This window comes from Parambassis ranga, unplaced genomic scaffold (assembly GCF_900634625.1).
Source record: "Parambassis ranga unplaced genomic scaffold, fParRan2.1 scaffold_32_arrow_ctg1, whole genome shotgun sequence".
Classification (NCBI taxonomy): Eukaryota; Metazoa; Chordata; class Actinopteri; family Ambassidae; genus Parambassis; species Parambassis ranga.
This window is the reverse complement of record NW_021144802.1, coordinates 1,662,113-1,678,089: the sequence shown is the minus strand read 5'-3', so window position 1 is coordinate 1,678,089 and position 15,977 is coordinate 1,662,113. Positions and strand designations below refer to the sequence as shown.

The window sequence follows — 15,977 nt, the reverse complement described above, 5'->3', positions numbered from 1 at the left end:
ACGAGAGGCATGTTAGAACTACATGAAGCTGCTTGGAGGAGCAGTGAAACCTCTTCAGACAACTCTATAACTCTGCAGGTTCTACACTTGTTCAGCAGCTACTTCACTTGCAGCTAGTTCAAACTTTGAAGGTCCAGCCACTGTCACTGACGGTGTCTCCTCTGTTTCAGCTGAAGACACAGCTGGACTGATGGCAAAGCCCGCTGACCGTGAGTACAGTCTTCTCTCTGTACACCACACACACCTCAGTGCGAGTATTTGGGTTTTTACTGACCTGACCTTTGACCTCTCTGACCTCACAAAGAGGGCAGAGTCCAAAGGTCAGCACCAGTTCCTCTTGAACACACCATAAACCAGCTGATAGACTGATGATCTTTATTCTTTGATTGATCCCAAACTGGGAAATGTCAGGCACTCGGCGTTCTATACACCCTGAAGCCCATCAGTCCTCACAGGACAGAGGGCAGGGGTTCCTGAACGCACCACAGAGGTCATCATCTTTCTCTGCTCTCCTCTCAGACATACACTTTGTGGATGAACACAGAGCTGACCTGATCCAGAGAATCAGCAACATCGACCCCATCCTGGACCAGCTCTTGGGCTCGGTCATCCAGCAGGAAGCATATGATCGGATCAGAGCTCAGCCCACCAACCAGGACAAGGTCAGGGAGCTCTACACGTTCCTGCAAGCTGGAACAGAGGCCAAAGATAAATTCTACCACATCCTCCAGACGCACGAGCAGCTGCTCATCGATGACCTCAATAAGACGTAAGCTCTGTGAGGACACCCAGGCCTGAACACCAGTGTCATCATGAGGGAACAATATATATTCTATATTTTACTCGTGTTACCTTTACTTTTCCCTTCGTTTACATATAAACAGAGTTTTCGGCTCTGAAAGATCTTGAACCCAGGGATCCACATAAAGAAAAGACACCCGGCCTGTATAGGCCAAAATAGGGTTACAATAATATTCTCATAACAGAATATGTCTTTACATATAGATACGGACATATAAACACATGTATACACAACCATGTACCATGTAAAACATGGCCTCTCAATGATCATTATACATATTCTCATTATCAGCTTAACTGATTATAAATATCAACATTAACATGAGACAATTTGGCTGGACCATTACTTTCCATACTAGAACTACTCATCTCCCATTTTCTTTTTTTTAAACCACTCACTCTCAAAAAAACAGAGAGGAAAATGTATTTTAACATCGTAATATGAACAATATTTTTAAGCACAACACATGAACTGAACGCCTCCTTACTCCATATTATCATTAGCAAATGCTTCATCTTCCCTGGTTTCTTTGTGAACATATGTAAGATGGTTTTAGTCAGAAATACTATGAGTGTCCTGTTTTCTAAAGGAGACCTTAAGAGGACTGTTAGGACTATTGTGCAGCGATTAGCCTGTTAGATGCCATGCATCAGTTATTATTATGATGAACTAATTTCATTAGTGAACTTTACATGACTGACAGGCTTCATTACAGAATAGCTCCTTATATAGACGTTCTTTTTGGCTGCCATCTCTTGTGTCTCGAACTCACTGTCTCACATGTGTTTTGATGCTGCCAACCAACGTAGCTACACACATGACAGCCTTTGATATAACACAGTCAGAATGTGTTTCTTCCTGCAGGGTGGACCATGGTGGAGAGCAGACGTTAAAACCTGATGTGAGGAAGGGTAAGTTTGACTCAGTCTTTCCTCATGTTATTGTGCATGAGTCAGTGTTCTATCAGTCCATCAGAAGTCCTGTCTTTAATGGACATTTGTCTCTTGTATTCAGTCACAGTGTCATTGCACACTTACTGGATCCTTATTGTTCTGACCCACATATGCAACAAGAAAAAGGCTTTTGTCCATCAAACGTCTGGATGCGATGTCATTGGAGTGAATATGGACTGTGACCTGCTAGCATGTCCCAGGTGTCTTTTTAGTCTCATGTCCTCCTCACTTCCACTCTCACATGAGCCAGATGATTTGTGTGTCTTTAGTCTGTGTCTGAGTACCTGTTGTGTTGATGTGTTTGTGTAGCTGGAGTCCATCTTGCTTTTGGATCAGTCATTGTCATTTGTAAGTAGCTCTGTATATATTGTCATGTGTAGCTGCAGCTTGTAGGAGGGAGACGCCCTTTTTCTTTGTTCTCCTGTTTTTGGGTCAGGAGTTTTAGGTTCCAGCTTTGCCATTTTTTTCTTTTGTTAGGGAACCTTAGTGTGTTTTAGTGTCTTTTTGTTTGTTGATTTGGGCACTGCTCCCCTCTGAGTTCATGACCTACAGCCTAACACTGAATCCAGCCTGTGTACCAAACACTGCAGTGTTTAAGGTGCTCTAATCACTTGCTTTGTCTGTCAGACTTACCATGCAATATTCAGATTTTCGACTGCTTTCTTTATGTGTCCACACTATAAAGTGTTAAATTAAAACTTGAAAGTGTACATTTTAACACCTGTTGAGAGTTATTTCAACTCTGACAGGTGTTAGAAAGTAACACTGGCTGACAATAGTGTTAAAACTCTACACTAGTGTCAGTGTTGCAAAAACAAAACTACCACATTACACTCACACTAATACTGACACTTGATTGTCCATTTAAACTCATATGTTTTAATATGTTTCGTTATTTTAACATAGAAGCTCAAGTTAAGTTTATTTATTAGTTGTTTGTACCATGAGTGAAGGTGGTTAGGGGGAGCAGTGAAATGTTTACAGAAAACAACAAAGACCATCCATGTGTTCAGTTGCCTTGATTTACTCTCTTAGCCATAGCATTGCCAAGATGAATTCGTTTTTTTGGATGATAATGGATCTGTTTTGCTTTGTAGGAACACACTGAACTACCTGGGAAAGTTAGTTAAGACAGACAAGGTCTGCCTATATGTGTAAACACACACTAACACTACTCACTGTCTTTGACAGATGGGATGGTTCCAGTACCGGAGTCACGCCACATCACATATTACCAAAGAATTCTTCAATCAAACTTCAAGGGCAAGATTCTGTATACACGAGAAGGCTGGGCAAACGATAAAAAGCGTCTGGTTGATATCTACACAGAGCTGTACATCACAGCCAGCCCTGACATACACATCAACACACAGCATGAGGTCCAACAGATCCAGAAAGCCTGGAGGCCCAGAGACACTGAGACATCTGTCAAACCCAGAGACATGTTCCAACATCCTTCTGGAGAATACATACCTGTAAAAACAGTGCTGACCAACGGAATCGCAGGAATTGGAAAGACCTTCCTGGTGCAAAAGTTTATGCTGGACTGGGCTGAAGGAACAGCCAATCAAGATGTGCATCTCATTTTCCCCTTCTACTTCCGCCAGCTGAATCCACTGATGGGAAAGCAGTTCAGTTTGGCAAACCTCATTCATAAATGTATCCCAGAGGCTAAGGGCATCAAAGAGGAGGCTCTTAACTACATCTTTACTGCTTTAGAATCATCAGGAAACGGCAACTACGACGACAGCGAATTCAAGCTTCTCTTTGTGTTTGATGGACTGGATGAGAGCCGCCTTCATCTGGACCTTCATGTTGATGATAGTCACTCTGTTGATGTAACTAAGTCCACCACCACCGATATCTTGGTGAAAAACCTCATCAATGGAAAACTGCTGTGCTCTGCTCGCATATGGATAACCACACGGCCTGCAGCAGCCAAACAGATCCCTACTGACTGTGTGGATGTGGTGACAGAGGTCAGAGGGTTCACTGACCCACAGAAGGAGGAGTACTTCAGGAAGAGGTTCAGAGAGGAGGAGCAGGCCAGCAGGATCATCTCCCACATCAAGACATCACGAAGCCTCCACATCATGTGCCACATCCCAGTCTTCTGCTGGATCACTGCCACAGTTCTGGAGGACATGTTGGAAACCAGAGACCTGCCCAAGTCCCTGACTGAGATGTATGCAGAGTTTCTGATGTTTCAGGTAAATCAGTCCAAAAAGAAATGTGACCCTGAACAACTGTCCAGGCAGTGCATTTTTTCACTAGCAAAACTGGCTCTTCAGCAGCTGGAAAAGGGCAACATAATCTTCTATGAGAAGGATCTGAAAGAGTGTGGCATCGATTTCAGTGACGCCTCAGTGTACTCAGGAGTGTTCACAGAGATCTTCAAAGAAGAGCGAAGAAGGAAACAGGAATTCACAACATTCTGCTTTGTTCACCTGAGCGTTCAGGAGTTTCTGGCTGCTTTCCACCTCATACGCTGTTTCATTGATGGGGACGATGAAGAGCTGGTGAACTTCCTGGGAGAGAAAAGTTGGTCATCTCTGGATGACATCCTGGACAGAGTCATGGAGAAATCTCTGAACAGTGAAACTGGCCACCTGGACCTGATGGTTCGCTTCCTTCATGGTCTCTCCCTGCAGTCAAATCAGAGACTCTTAGGAGACCTGCTGGGTCAGACAGAGATCAGTTCAGAGGCCATCCAGAGAGCCATCAACAACCTGAAACGGAGAAACACTTATAATGTGTCTCCTGACAGAAGCATCAACATCTTCCACTGTCTGATGGAGATGAACGACCTCTCAGTGCATCAGGAGATCAGAGAGTTCCTGCAGTCAGAGACCAGATCAGAGAAGAAACTCTCTGGGATCCACTGTTCAGCTCTGGCTTACATGCTGCAGATGTCAGAGGAGGTTCTCGATGAGCTAGACCTGATGAAGTACAACACAACAACAGAAGGACGATTGAGACTGCTTCCAGCTGTGAGGAACTGCAGAAAGTTCAGGTGAGTCCAGATGTGACCAATCAGTGTAGATTACTGGTTTAGTTCTTAGACACATTCACACTGTGTGTTTCTCTCTAACAGAGCTCCTTGTGTTCATTGACACATCACATCAGCTGTGTTTTTGTCTCAGATGTTCTTCTACTGTGAAAACATTGTTTTGTATGTTTCTGTTTGAAGCTGTCAAATGAATGGACAATAAATGTGTCTTTATTTGTAGTTAAAACAGCTGCATGTGGCCAAAGAGCTGCACAAACTACATAGATACAAAGACTGCAAAAACTGCAGCACAACATCATGGTATGCAAACATGCAGACACATACCATTACACAAACAGTTCAATCAGGATGTCACACAACAGAATAACTCTTAAAAGTCTCTGAATGAAAGACAAGAATTTATCTTTCAGCAATATCAGCTGGAAGAACCTACAACAGAGGAATAAAGTGAAATACACTGTCAAAATGAGACGATGAGAATGATCAGAACTATTGTTACATGTCAAACAGTCAGATCAAATGAGATCACTGCTACTACTTAAAGTGTCCCTTTCATAATGTTCTGATATTTCTGTCATCACAGACTTTCTGACTGTGACCTCTCAGAGACTCACTGGGAAGTTGTGGCCTCAGCTCTGAAGTCCGACCCCTCCCATCTGACAGAGCTCGACATGAACCGGAACAGGCTGCAGGATTCAGGACTGAAGCAGCTATGTGCTGGACTGGACAGTCCTCACTGCATACTGCAGGTTCTTAGGTCAGTTAATGTTATTATTAGGCTGAGGTCCAGTTTTTAAATCATCTGTCAGGACTGACAGACAGAAAAGGACCACAGACATGTGTATCTTCAGTCACTGTTGCTCTGATGACAAATCAGATCTACTCATATGTTCAAATGTTGCTCAGTAAATCAGTGAATAATTATTATTTTCTTCCCTCCCAGTAACAGTAATCTGTATGTTTTAATGTTATCCCATATTATTAGATGATCAGTGGTATCAATGGCTCTATCAATGTCTTGTATTGTTTTATTAGGTTGTGTGGCTGTGGTTTGTCAGAGATCAGCTCTCTGGGATCAGCTCTGAAGGCTAACCCCTCCCAGCTGAGATATCTGGACCTCAGTGGGAACCACCTGCAGGATGTGGAGCAGCTACGTGGTTTTCTGGAGAGTTGTGGACTGCAGACTCTGAGGTCAGTCTCAATAGTTTTATGTGTTGTGATGTAAAGTTTGTGGTGGGGTGAGCTCTGAAGTCCCAAGACTGCAGATCCTCGGGTCAGGGTAAATCTGGGTGTTGATCCAGTCTTCACATTTCATTGTTGTATATCAGCATGAGTTGTAGATATAACTAGTACAAATGAGTTCCAAAATAAAATTGTTGGAACTTTCTGGTGTAAAATATTTCTGACAAACATATGTGAATATAGAAAACACTTCAACAACATGTAGCGCTCCCCTCTGTAGTCATATTGATGATGTTATGTGCGATCACAGACGGAGATCCAGAAGCAGGTACATTTACTCACTTTAATAGAGAAAACAAAAAACTACCACTGAGGCGAAAACTGAGCTGAGTCCAAAATATAACCAAAAACAACCACAAGGGCGAACTACGAGGTAACTTGAAGGAGGAACGAAAAACAACCACGAGGGCGAAGCACAACTCAGGTCCAGGGCGAGAAACAACCGGGTGGCGTGGCTGGAGGCCTAGGCAAAAAACAAGGTAAGTCACTGGTCACTTAGAACGGACAGAAAGGTGGCTGGTTGCTTAGTACGAAAATAGCAGTGAAGAACTGGCGCCGAGGAGAAGGGAGGCGGCGCTTAAGTAGCCGGCGGAATGACGGGAAACGGAACCCAGGTGAGAAGAAGCCACGACTCCACCCAGCTGGACCATCGCGCCTGGAAAGAACAAAAACAAGGAAACGAGCAAGAAATGAAAAACACAGGAAGTGCCAGAGGAGCAACTCTCACCACATTACAGATGAGGGCAGGCTTTTAGGTTCTTTTAAAGTATTTATCCAATGTTTCTTAACCCTGATTAACTCAGTTTTAATTATTATCTTGGATGTCCCTTTAATAAAGTCTTCCCGCCTCTCAGTATGCTGCTAGACTTCTTCTCACAGATTGTCCGGTTTTAATGTGGAAAAGTATCAGAGTTACCTCCCCCAGAACATTTTGGATGAAGTAGAAGCCATTTCCTGCATTCTGGTGGATTTCAACAGCTATTATACTGACAGAAGTAAAGGGTTAACTCAACAACTATTACTGAGAGATTCAATAACTCCTTATTTATTTTAAGCCATGATGACAAATATAAAACCAACTGAAAATGAAACAGTTCTGTCAGCCTCATGGTGGCACTACACTAACAGGTTATTAGAACAAAATGTTTACATCTGTTACTGTCTACCTCTGTGCCACCATGACTTTAACCACAAAAACCACATTTCTGTTTCACTGTATTCCCAATGAGGCCATCAGCTGCACTGTCAGGTTTTAGAGACTTCACAGAACAGATCAGATTAAACAGATTAGAAACAGATTACCCAAAGCCTCCAAAAAAAGCTGCACAACAGGTAACTTAGTTCACATGAATCTGTGCTGATGTGTCTGCTTGTGTTGATCAGCACACACAATCAGTTCACATGAAGTGACTGAAACACAGAGGGAGGATCAATATAGAAGGAAACCCGCTCCCTGTCTCTCACTCCTGGCCTGCCCTATATGCCATAACGTCTGCTGCACGGTGTGCTTGCAGCTGAATCTCAGACCTCACCTGGCAACAATACATTTTTTTCTGATTGGCTGATTCCTGTTCTCTGCCATAGAAATGACAGATGATTAATAATAAAAAATGTACAAACATAATTCACAAATTATAACCACTGACATTACTAAGCTTAGACAATAGTGTCCTTTCATGTTGTAGAATTGTTTTTTTCATTGCACTGCTCTACTTTTTACAATTATTCAGTATTGTTAAATGTACACATTTCATTTCTTTCAGACTGAGCAGCTGTAACCTCTCAGAGAGAAGCTGTGAAGCTCTGTCCTCAGTCCTCAGCTCCCAGTCCTCTAGTCTGAGAGAGCTGGATCTGAATAATAATGACCTGCAGGATTCAGGAGTGAAGCTTCTTTGTGCTGGACTGGAGAGTGCTGACTGTGGTCTGGAATCACTGAGGTCAGGATCTGGTTGTTGATCATTTAAATGCATACCTTAACATTATGTTTGAAGCTTTTCTACATGCAGTTCATGTGTTGACATGTGGAGGCTTTCAGACACTAATGTGCACTGAATTCTACACAAGTAAAAAGATCTTTATTGTCATTATTCACAACAAATTTCCATTCATTCATCAATAACAACTAATTTGCATTTCTTTCAGTCTGAGCAGCTGTAACCTCTCAGAGAGAAGCTGTGAAGCTCTGTCCTCAGTCCTCAGCTCCCAGTCCTCTAGTCTGAGAGAGCTGGATCTGGATAATAACAACCTGCAGGATTCAGGGGTGAAGCAGCTGTCTCACGGATTAGGGGGTCCAGACTGCAGACTGGAGACTCTCAGGTCAGGATCCAGCTTGTTGATCATCAGTTAAATTCTGCTTCATGTTCATGTTGAAGATCTGTTGGATTTTCCTTCTTTCTTCTTGAGTTCATGACATGTTTTGTCCCTCCAGTCTGTCAGGTTGTCTGATCACACAGGAGGGCTGTGCTTCTCTGGCCTCGGCTCTGACCTCCAACCCCTCCTATCTGAGAGAGCTGGACCTGAGCTACAATCATCCAGGAGACTCAGGAGTGAAGCTGCTGTCTGCTTTACTCAACAGTCCAGATTGTAGTCTGAAGACTCTCAGGTACACAGAGACCACAGAGCATGAGTCCTCCTCAGTCTGTCAGTTTAGCTCATATATCCACAGCTGTTGATGGATGGACTGAAACTGCAGAGAAGAAATAATCACTGATCCCTGATGTTCATCTTCCTCCATCATTAAGTGTCCATCATGTTAACTTCACTTTTCTTTATACACGTTCTTCATGTCAAAATACAAACAGACTGATTTTCAGTCACACTTAGTGCAGATCAAATACAAAATGATGCCCTACTTATTAATGTCCTCAGCTGTAAGAACCACTAAATTATTTCCACAAACAAATGTTCCTGAAACAATCCATATGTGAAGCTTCAGAGGAGACAACAACACAATGGTAGAAGGAGGAGTTCCTTCAGTCAGAGACAGAGAGCAGGGAGACACTACAATATTATCACTGTAAAAACTACACACAGACATGAGTGAATGTATTTATTTGAAGTGTGTCAGAAACTCTTCCATCCATGACACATGTGAACCAGGCTTGTGTTTGCATATAGAGTGAAAGGAACAAACAGTCAGAGACAGTGTGGCTTGTTTGCTGCTTTGGATAAATGCACAATGCTGAGATCAAACCTACACTGTTGCTGCATGAAGAGGATTTTACAGTAAAGCACTGACAGAGAGCAATATTTCACAGAATGGAGGACATGAATAAACACAGAGCAGATCAGGAGAGACTCTTCTGGAGTCGACACAGATGAGTTTCAGTCTGTTTGTGTGTCTCTGACAAACTGAGGAACTCTGCTTCATGTTGATCAGCAGTTTGGACTCATGTTGGTTAGAAAATCATTCTGACTGTGTTTCTTCCTGCAGGGTGGAGCATGGTGGAGAGCAGAGGTTAAAACCTGGGCTGAGGAAGTGTAAGTTTGACTCAGTCTTTCCTCATGTTATTGTGCATGAGTCAGTGTTCTATCAGTCCATCAGAGCTGTTGTAGCGCAGCCTCGGCGGTTGGATTTCTTTGGTGTTTACTGGAGTTTATTACTCCCCAGCAGGAGTTTTAGGTTCCAGCTTTGTCATTGGTTTTCCTTTTTTCTCTTGTTAGGGAGCTTTAGTGTGTTGTAGTGTCTCTGTGTTTGTTTGGGCACTGCTCAGCTCTGAGTTCATGAACTGCAGCCTAACACTGAAACCAGCCTGTGTAGCTGCCGATCTGAGAGTGGGGACGAGTGGGGAGGTGCAGACATGCCGTGTGTGGGTTTCCCCTCAGCCTGGGACATAACAGAGACAACCAAAGCAGACAAAAGACAAAATCCAATAAGAGACCACAAAGGGTTGAAAAGGTCCAAACACAGGAATAAACAGCTCCACAGTCCAAAAGCAGGCAGGACTCAGACACAAAGAATCTCATCCAAAGGGTCAGACTGGACTGATGGACTGAAGAGTGAAGACACTGAGACACTGAGCTGTGAGCAGCATTATTAGGGTTAGGGTTAGGGCGAGAAACGCCACTGTTTAAGAAAACGAGTTACCACCAAAATAAGTTTCACACGGGGTCTCTATTTAAAGTTTTTAATCAATTAGTAACAAAACACGTTATCCGCCATGTTTCCCTGCACCGCTTCTTCCCTTTTTTCCCAATCTGCTACAAACGCCCTGATTTTCAGCACAATGCAGCATTTCCATTCAACCAATCACGGGGCAGCTTTCCAACCGTCATGGCGGCGCCCTGTCAGTAGATAGAAAGTATGTCCAGTCATCTTTTAAATGACAGACCACATTAACTTATCATTCATTTTAGTGCAGCCGCCACAACTTCCATTTCACAAACCATTGTTTAATCTTCATTTATTATATTTCCTTTTATTTTGCTTTGTGCTTTGGTTTCATTCTGTAACACTGGACTTATTTTTATGAAGGTTTGAACTCTGACAGTGTTTGAACAGGAGAGAAAGGAGTATAAAGTGTGTAGTGAGGGGTTCACAGCCTTAAAGCATCTAGAATAACTGTAAAAAATAAAGCCCATCACTTCACGGATTTCACCTTTTGCGGGTTATTTTTGGAACGTAACCCCGCGATTAACGAGGGACCTCTGATGAGAAGGAAGAGACTGGGCTCTCAGCTGCAGTAAAGGGGGCAGGTCTGGCTCCAACACAGGTTTCAATGTGCAAGATGTCTTGCCCTCACATTCTTCTTCCATTTCCACTTGTCCTGAAACTTCGGCCTTCGCTGTCAACCTTCCTTTTCTTACTCACACTTGCCATTTTAGAAATGGGCAATAAAAAAACACAGATCACTGGCAAACAGGGTGGTGAGAGTTTGACCATGTTTGCTGCCATCTTGTGGTGAAATGTTAAATATATATAAATAATAATCATTTTTAAAGGTGTGATTTCATCCTGTGGACAACAGTACTGGTGGCATATTATGACATTATTGATTTTATGACAGAGGCTTCGGCCCAGTGAACATATGAACTGGACTTTTGGTCTGTTCTACAGGAAGAACCCTCAATGATAATGCACCAACACTCCCAACCAAAGAAAGGAACATAAGGACAGAAGAACCAAACAGGAAAGAAAATAGAAATAACTATTGTATATATAACCTAGAAAATTTCACAAGACATTTTGAGTGGGCCAATGCGCGCTCACCCACACTCTGCTGCCGGTCTGCCCCATTATATACCACCAAACCTCATTCCTGATCACCGGCAGATGTGAAAGATGCCACTGATGACATTTCATGCTTTTACAGTGTTTCTGATTGGTTTTATATAAGGTTTAATAGGCCCCAAGCTTCTCCATTCATTCTGAATGGAGGAATCCTAAAGATGTGGATGTGACTTTGGCTGCTATTTTATGAAGTTTGGTAAAAGACATGAACATGAGGACTCAGTATGATAAAGTCCAACTCCTTATGAGCAGTTTGCAGTTGAAATGAATATTCTGTGTAGAGGCATGCCAGACTGATAGGCTTCCAAAGTTAGCTGGGTTTTGTCAGGGATCTCACCAGTTTCCCATTATTTCCTATGAGGGGGGTTAGGTCAGCTTAAGTGGCTTGCCTGTCAAAACAAAAAGTGGCACAGACATGGGGACTCAATATGTCAGAGGTCTAATGTTTATCTACATTTTACATTTTGAATAAAGGTTCTGTGTGAAAGCATGCCCAAACACCATGCCTTCAAAGTTTTGACAGTGATTTGATGCCTGTGGGGAGGGTCGATCGCAGTTTTTCTGGATTTTTTCAAACACCGTTTATCCGATCGCTACCAAACCTCAGAGGCTAGTAGTCCTGACCGAGCCGGTCGATTTGATGTATAATTTGTAGGGGTGGCTAGCACTAGTTAGCTGTGTAATGAAAAATCAGTGTGTGTCTGTGTAAGTGTGTGTGTGTGTGTGTGTGGGGGGGGGGGGGGGTGGGTTGGGGACACTCCCTAATGCATGTTAAAACATGTTTAAGTGTTTTAATTTGAAAATATACACCTCAGCCATATCCTGTTATTGTGCAGGGTCTTTTATTTTGAAACTCCATGTTTGTGTGTCTGTGTGTTGGCAGGTGTGTGTCTGCATATTTGTGGGTGGATTGTATGTAGTTTACCAGGCCTAGTAAGGTGTGTAATGATTTGGAGGCTTTTATTTTGAAAATTTGTGTGTGTGTGTGTGTGTGTGTGTGTGTGTGTGTGTGTGTGTGAGAGTGTAGTTGTGTATGTTCCTGTATAGTTGTGTATGTGTGTGTGTCTGCCTCTGTATGGATTAATACAGTGAAGTTACATTGGTTTGAATGAACCCAATGCATTGTTAATGGGAGCGGCCATCTTTGCTGATGTAATCAGAGAAGTCAGTTAGAGCAGCGGTCCCCAACCTTTTTTGCACCACGGACCGGTATCATGTAAAACAATATTTTTACGGACCGGCACAGAAAAAAATATATAAAATAAAAATAAAGTGCATACAATGACAACTTACTCTTATGCTTAATTAGTGGGAGCCTTTGAGCTTTCTCAGCAATGAGGCGGTCCTATCTGGGGATAATGGGAGACAATGACACCCGAAGCGTGTTTCTTATGTCCAGTCCACTCCGTCATTTTGTTTTGGCCGTCATTTATTGCTTCTGTCCTTCTTGTTCACATTTTCTTCTTTCAAAAAACTCCATGGCTTGTCTTTTAATGCAGGGTGCTTGGTCTTAAGTGCCAAAGCAGTTTTGAAGGCTTCGCCACATGTCACTCAGAGCGGTCTTGTGTGAGAATCACCTGTTGCAATAAGGACTTCTGATAGTCTTTTAAATGCGGGTTTCTTTTTCTTTGAAGGGGTAGGCTCCTCTTCTTCTGTCCCCTCGTTAGGTCTTTCCCCTTTCCGAAGAAGCTCTCCAAAGACATTTGTTTTTTATTCATTTTTGCTGCTTTTAGGCTTAATTTTGGGGGGCCGTATCCCGTGACCGAGACCAGCGTCTGCAGGTGCTTAAAGGCACAGGCGGATGAATCTGATCGATTTATAAATGAAACAGCTTTCAGACTCAGATAATGAATAATATATTTTTTGCTCAGTCGTTCTGTGCGGCCCGGTACCAAATGACCCACGGACCGGTACCGGTCCCCGGCCCGGTGGTTGGGGACCACTGAGTTAGAGTACCTGTGGAGGTTACCATGGAAACGGCTCCCTCAGTTTTCGGCTTCCTCCCTGGTTTTGTGACTTTTGCCTTTTTTTTCTCTCTCTCCCCATTCACCATCTATGTCGTTCGCCCACTGGTTTTTTGCGATTTACGTGAAAACCGTACGTCGGAACGGAAAGAAAAGTCATAGCACAGGTGTCCCGGTACAGCCGGACGTCCTGTAAAAGTTTCAGGTCGCTCACATTAAAGCTGTGGGACTAGTTCTGCTGAAAATGTGTCCAGAAGAAGGAGAATAATACAGAAGCGGAATAAGTATTTACAATAGTAACAGTGGAACAATATCAGGATAGATCAGGAGGTCTGAGTCTGGTCTTTCAGTCCAGATCCTCCTCCAGACTCTGATGAAGGAGCTTTTGGATGATGCTCTTTATCCAATGATACAGTTGATGCTGCTGTTCTTCTCATGTTCTAAATGTGTCGTCTGTCTTTACTCACATTGCTGCAAATATCCAGTTTGTGTTTGAACACAAAGCTGATAGTTGTGTGTTTGTTCATTCAAACATTAGTGACAAAAAGTCTGATGATAAACTTTGTATGAATGAACAACACATCAGTCAGTAAAGACAGAATGAAGCCATCAGATGTGTCAGATGATAAACTGCAGCTGTGTCTTTTTCTCTCCATCAGATTTCTGTCAACTTGAAGTCGACACAAACTCAGTGAACACAAAGCTCAAACTGTCTGACAACAACAGGAAGGTGACACGTGTGGAGGAGGAGGAGCCATATCCTGATCATCCAGACAGATTTGACTGGTGTCCTCAGCTGCTGTGTAGAAATGTTCTGACTGGTCGCTGTTACTGGGAGGTCGAGTGGAGAGGAGAGGTTCATATATCAGTGAGTTACAGAAGAATCAGAAGGAAAGGAGTCAGTGTTGACTGCGAGTTTGGAGGAAACAATCAGTCCTGGAGTCTGATCTGCTCTGATCGTGGTTACTATGTCCGTCACAATAACAGAAGAACATACATCTCCTCCTCCTCTGTCTCTCACAGAGCAGCAGTGTATGTGGACTGTCCTGCTGGCACTCTGTCCTTCTACAGAGTCTCCTCTGACACACTGATCCACCTCCACACCTTCAGCACCACATTCACTCAGCCTCTACATGCTGGGTTCTGGTTGTCTCGTGGTTCCTCAGTGAGTCTGTGCTGTGTGTAGAAGCAGAGTGTGTGGAAGTGACAGCAGCTTCAACTTTGTGCTTTAAATGTTGATGATGTTTCACTTTCATTTGAATCACTGACTGTGATTTCAGGTCAGAACATGTTTTTGTCTTAGAAGCAGTGAAATGAAGAATGTGAAGCTGAATTTATGATCATGAACTTTGACATGTCCTCGCAAATGAAACCCTTACATTAAGAAATGCATGATTCCATGTTGTTATGGCTCTGATATTAAAATGTAGTATTATAATAGGAGTTAATGGACCTAAGTGGAAAACACCATTTAAAACTGCTGCAATACAAACACTAATAACTCCAACTCAATATTTTGGATAAACTTTGACATGACAGATATAAAATAATGCCTGAGCCTCCCAACTTGTACAATAACTTGTCTCTCTCTCTCTCCCTCTCCCTCCCTCTCTTTCTCTCTCTCTCTCTCTCCTGTCTCTCCCTCCCTCTCTCTCTCTCCCTCCCTCTCTCTCCCTCTTGCTCTCCTCCTCTCTCTCTCTCCCTCCCTCTCTCTCTCTCCCTCTTGCTCTCTCTCCTGTCTCTCCCTCCCTCTCTCTCTCTCCTCTCTCTCTCTCTCCCTCCCTCTCTCTCTCCCTCTCTCTCTCTCCTGTCTCTCCCTCCCTCTCTCTCTCTCCCTCTCTCTCTCTCTCCCTCCCTCTCTCTCTCTCCTGTCCTCTCCCTCCCTCTCTCTCTCTCCTCTCCTCTCCTCTCCCCCTCCCTCTCTCTCTCTCCTGTCTCTCTCCTCCCTCTCTCTCTCTCCCTCTTGCTCTCCTCTCTCTCTCTCTCTCCCTCTTGCTCTCTCTCTCCTCTTGCTCTCCTCTCTCTCTCTCCCTCTTGCTCTCCTCTCTCTCTCTCCCTCCCTCCCCTCTCTTTCTCTCCTCTCTTTCCTCTCCCTCTCTCTCTCTCCTGTCTCTCCCTCCCTCTCTCTCTCTCCCTCTCTCTCTCTCTCCCTCTCTCTCTCTCCTGTCTCTCTCTCCCTCTCTCTCTCTCCCTCTTGCTCTCCTCTCCTCTCTCTCCCTCCCTCTCTCTCTCTCTCCCTCTCCCTCCCTCTCCCTCTCTCCTGTCTCTCCCTCCCTCTCTCTCTCTCCCTCTCCCTCCCTCCCTCTCTCTCTCTCCTGTCTCTCCCTCCCTCCCTCTCTCTCTCTCCCTCCCTCTCTCTCTCTCTCTCCCTCTCTCTCTCTCTCTCTCTCTCTCTCCCTCCCTCTCCAGTCTCATCTCCTCCGTTATCAATTGTCAGGTTTCTTCTGTTTCTCTCTGCTCCTCCTACAACAAAATGACAACAGGCAGAATGACCGTTTGATATAATAAAGATAATATTGCTCCTCACGTGAACTATACTTTATACTATACTACAGTAAACAGTCCAGAAACAACATTCAATCAAAACGTTTAGTTTACAGCGCCTCGTATCAACAGGACGTCATGTTTGTAAATATAAAACTCATTTTCTTAATGCTACTAGCATTTTAAAACTCTCCAACTACTGCTCTTTACTTACATTTAAATGTGAATTCGGCACTCCTGCCGGTGCCGCTCGCTTGGTGTATATATATATATATATATATATATATATACA

General features: G+C 43.5%; 1 long non-coding RNA gene across 1 annotated transcript; it reads left to right on the top strand.

Moving 5' to 3' along the window:
* Nucleotides 1-757: 757 nt before the first annotated feature.
* Nucleotides 758-3,125, top strand: LOC114430993 (uncharacterized). The gene is made up of 3 exons (XR_003670035.1): nt 758-769; nt 1,667-1,713; nt 2,947-3,125. It is a non-coding gene; the product is annotated as an uncharacterized LOC114430993 (long non-coding RNA).
* Nucleotides 3,126-15,977: the final 12,852 nt, after the last annotated feature.